Source organism: Brachyhypopomus gauderio, unplaced genomic scaffold (genome assembly GCF_052324685.1).
Source record: "Brachyhypopomus gauderio isolate BG-103 unplaced genomic scaffold, BGAUD_0.2 sc464, whole genome shotgun sequence".
Taxonomy (NCBI): domain Eukaryota; kingdom Metazoa; phylum Chordata; class Actinopteri; order Gymnotiformes; family Hypopomidae; genus Brachyhypopomus; species Brachyhypopomus gauderio.
This window is the reverse complement of record NW_027507285.1, coordinates 50001-54853: the sequence shown is the minus strand read 5'-3', so window position 1 is coordinate 54853 and position 4853 is coordinate 50001. Positions and strand designations below refer to the sequence as shown.

General features: G+C 53.1%; 1 long non-coding RNA gene across 1 annotated transcript in view; it reads left to right on the top strand.

Annotated features, from left to right (window-relative positions):
• Positions 1 to 221: 221 nt before the first annotated feature.
• LOC143506332 (uncharacterized) overlaps positions 222 to 4853 on the top strand; it is a 35332-nt gene continuing 30700 nt past the window's right edge. The window contains exon 1 of the long non-coding RNA XR_013128289.1: positions 222 to 340. This is a non-coding gene — a long non-coding RNA (uncharacterized LOC143506332). The remainder of the gene's footprint in view (positions 341 to 4853) is intronic.

Genomic DNA, 4853 nt, shown 5'->3' with positions numbered 1-4853 from the left:
ATGCAGCAATAAAGATTTTATTGTATAAATTTGTGTCAGAAGAAGTTTAATCTTACTGGGCTAAACTGCTGAAAGTATATGTATAGTTATTTTCAAGTTTCAGAAGGAAGGCAAGTTTATCCTCCCATCTCTCTCTCTCCCTCTCTTTCTCTCTCTCTCTCTCTCCTCCCTTTCTCTCTCTCCCTCTCTCTCTCTCTCTCTCTCTCTCTCTCTAGGTAATCTGGGGCGTGTGGACTACATCAGTGAGTTCGAGTTTGACCTCTTCATCCGGCCCGATACATGCAACCCTCGCTTCAGAGTATGGTTTAACTTCACAGTCGAGCACGTCCGGGAAACACAGGTAGGTCCAAGACACCGTGCGGACCCAAACTTCTCACCACATGCTTATAACCCTCCTAACACAGCTGAACAGTTCGGACTGATCCTGGAAGAACCATTCGTCAATAGAGGTAAAGCAACCCGAACCTGCTGGTGATTAAAACTGCACCTTGTCTGAGAGAAGTGCTCATTGTGACCTCCGGTTGCTCACACATATCACCAGAACGGAGACCAGGACACCATGACTCGAGCACTTGTGAACTTCTCTGTTAGCAGTTTCTGCAACTTTGGGGTGAGGATGCTGGAAAGTGTTGAGTGTCAAGTGACTCCGAGCGACACAGCAGATGATGTCTGCCTGTCATTATCATATTGATGATATGACAAAAGATTCTCAAACCTCTGCACTAATGTGACCTGCTCTCTGTCCCCGTGGCCACAAAGTCAGACAGGCTACAGCCTAATCAAATTCATTACATGCCCAAATGCTGACGTGAATTCTCAAAAGATCGTCTGACTGGTATTTTAAGTGGCAGCCTGTGCGTGAATCAATAGCTCAAATGAATCATAAATCATTTGCATTGACATGAATGTAATAAATCACATTTCTTGAGATGGGATTCACTCAGCTGCTTGAAACTTTCATGGATTTAGGCAGGCTTCTTTCTATATATGATGGTACAGCTTAATGGGATTCATATGCCTTCACTGTTAGGTCAGATTACTGTGTAGTACCGTCTTCTCTGCTCAGATGGACAATGGACGGTTTGTAATATCACTGCATGTTCGTGTCTCCATGAAGTGGTATTGGACCGGTTCTGGTCCAGCCCAGCCTTGTTGCTTGAGCTCCAAGACGGTCTGGCTCCATTTTCTCTCCTCCCCTCCTCTCGCTGTTGCTGTGCCGACAGGCCATGTCCATTACCGAGCTGGGAGGGTTGCTATTGGACGGGAACAGTGGTCACGTGCCACAGTGATATGTGGGGATAGAGGGCGTGTCCGAAGACCGGACGATGGGCCAGGCGGCTGGGGTGGGGCTGGGTTGTGGTGGGTTGGGCTTTGGGGGTGGGGGGGTGGTGGTGAGGATGATGTTGGGAGTTTTTGTGTGTGTGTGTGTGTGGGGGGGGGGGGGGGGGGGGTTTGCTTTCGTTTCTTTTTATTAGCCCTGATTGGAGCCTCATCAGCCCTGCCATTTCTGATTAATGGCGAGAGGGAAACGCACTGTGGAAAGTATCCAGAGCGAGGCTGCTGGGCGCCCCTCTCCCGATCCCGCATACGTATGTGGAGGAGAGAACATGTGAGAGGGATGGAGGGAGGGAGAGAGTGAGGGAGAGGGATGGAGAGGCGGGGCGTGGGTGAAAACACGGGAGGCTGGAGCTGTCTCCTGTAGCTTGGCTGTGTATCGGCCCATCTCGCTGCAGTGCTGTAGTCAGCGCTAATCTAATTTTATGGGCGAGAGATGAATGGGGGCGCTTCGCCGGGATCCTGATCGATTTTAGGGCCAGATACGCTCCTGCATCCTGTGCCAACAGGATATTTGCTGCTGTGGCAAAAAAGAGAAAGAGCAGCAAAGAGGGAGAAAACGCACACACGCGCCACATATACACACACTGCACGTACACACTCTGCACTTACACACTGCACGTACACACTGCACATACACTACAGGTGGGAAAAAGAGAAACATTTACACCATTAGCGTCGGAGCGGCTCTGTTGACGCCACCCCCGCGCTCTGGCCCCGCCCGCCACCAGCCCTTCACGCCCTCTCCCTAATCTCTCTGCTATCATTCCAATTTCCGCTTAAAATGAGGACTAGTGTGAATTTAATCTACTTCAGTAGGAGGAGGTGGAGAAACTGGGTTGTGAGATAGTGTTTGTTTGAGGTGTGTGTGTGTGTGTGTGTGTGTGTTGTGTGTGTGTGCACTTGAGGGGCATGTGTTTGCATGTACGCATGTAAGTGCACATGCATGTGTGCGTGCGCACGTGTGTGTGTGTGTGTGTGTGTGTGCGCATGTGTGCTGATACATGTGTGACTCTCTGTGTTGTGATGGGTCCTGATTGGCCAGTGTTCAACGGGAACATAAAAACACAAATAGTAGGAATAATGGAGCAGGCGAGTGACGGGCGTGTGTGTGTGTGTGTGTGTGTGTGTGTGTGTGTGTGTGTGTGTGTGTGTGTGTGTGTGTGTGTGTGTGTGTGTGTAAATAGTAGTAGTAATAATGGGGCGGGCGAGTGACGGGCGTGTGTGTGTGTGGAACGCTGTGCCCTATAGAGATATCAGGGTGGGCACAGCGGACTCGGCTGGAGAGTTTTATCCTCCTAAGCCTGCCAACTCCCAACTCTCTGGCGGGAACAGGGGAATAGGAGACAGTAAAAGCCCGTGATATTGGAAGTGAGATGACCATTTTGAAGGGATGTAAGCTGGTGAAACAGATTTGGTCGGCCTCAATCAGCTTAGCAGCTTTGTGGAAATTGGCTGTGGCATAACGTTTTTATGATGGATGGATGCCCCCCTCCCCCACCCACCCTCCACCCCCTAAACCCCCTCCACCCCCAGATAGCTTGCTACCTCAATGCTCTCTTTCAGAATGGGGGGATGGGGGGAGCGTGAGGGTTAATTACACCGTCAACCGTTGGAGGTGTGGTGGAGGCTACTGTTGCATGCTCCCATGGCATGCGCTGACAGAGGCTTTATGTCCTTAATGAGGCAGGCATTTCACTGACACCTGTGTTGGGATGAAGGTAGGGGCGGGGCACAGCGAGTTACACTACTCCCTGTGCTGGGATGAAGATAGGGGCGGGGCACAGCGAGTTACACTACTCCCTGTGCTGGGATGAAGATAGGGGCGGGGCACAGCGAGTTACACTACTCCCTGTGCTGGGATGAAGATAGGGGCGGGGCACAGCGAGTTAGTTACACTACTCCCTGTGCTGGGATGAAGATAGGGGCGGGGCACAGCGAGTTAGTTACACTACTCCCTGTGCTGGGATGAAGATAGGGGCGGGGCACAGCGAGTTACACTACTACCAGTGTTGGGATGAAGATAGGGGCGGGGCACAGCGAGTTACACTACTCCCTGTGCTGGGATGAAGATAGGGGCGGGGCACAGCGAGTTAGTTACACTACTCCCTGTGCTGGGATGAAGATAGGGGCGGGGCACAGCGAGTTAGTTACACTACTCCCTGTGCTGGGATGAAGATAGGGGCGGGGCACAGCGAGTTAGTTACACTACTCCCTGTGCTGGGATGAAGATAGGGGCGGGGCACAGCGAGTTACACTACTACCAGTGTTGGGATGAAGATAGGGGCGGGGCACAGCGAGTTACACTACTCCCTGTGCTGGGATGAAGATAGGGGCGGGGCACAGCGAGTTAGTTACACTACTCCCTGTGCTGGGATGAAGATAGGGGCAGGGCACAGAGAGTTACACTACTCCCTGTGCTGGGATGAAGATAGGGGCGGGGCACAGCGAGTTACACTACTACCAGTGTTGGGATGAAGATAGGGGCGGGGCACAGCGAGTTAGTTACACTACTCCCTGTGCTGGGATGAAGATAGGGGCGGGGCACAGCGAGTTACACTACTACCTGTGCTGGGATGAAGATAGGGGCGGGCGCAGCGAGTTACACTACTCCCTGTGCTGGGATGAAGATACGGGTGGGGCACAGCGAGTTACACTACTACCTGTGCTGGGATGAAGATAGGGGCGGGGCACAGCGAGTTACACTACTCCCTGTGCTGGGATGAAGATAGGGGTGGGGCACAGCGAGTTACACTACTACCTGTGTTGGGATGAAGATAGGGGCGGGGCACAGCGAGTTAGTTACACTACTCCCTGTGCTGGGATGAAGATAGGGGCAGGGCACAGCGAGTTACACTACTCCCTGTGCTGGGATGAAGATGGGGGCGGGGCACAGCGAGTTACACTGCTACCTGTGCTGGGATGAAGATAGGGGCGGGGCACAGCGAGTTACACTACTCCCTGTGTTGGGATGAAGATAGGGGCGGGGCACAGCGAGTTAGTTACACTACTCCCTGTGCTGGAATGAAGATACGGGTGGGGCACAGCGAGTTACACTACTCCCTGTGCTGGGATGAAGATAGGGGCGGGGCACAGCGAGTTACACTACTCCCTGTGCTGGGATGAAGATAGGGGCGGGGCACAGCGAGTTACACTACTCCCTGTGTTGGGATGAAGATAGGGGCGGGGCACAGCGAGTTACACTACTCCCTGTGCTGGAATGAAGATAGGGGCGGGGCACAGCGAATTACACTACTACCTGTGTTGGGATGAAGATAGGGGCGGGGCACAGCGAGTTAGTTACACTACTCCCTGTGCTGGGATGAAGATAGGGGCGGGGCACAGCGAGTTACACTACTCCCTGTGCTGGGATGAAGATAGGGGCGGGGCACAGCGAGTTACACTACTCCCTGTGTTGGGATGAAGATAGGGGCGGGGCACAGCGAGTTACACTACTCCCTGTGCTGGGATGAAGATAGGGGCGGGGCGCAGCGAGTTACACTACTCCCTGTGCTGGG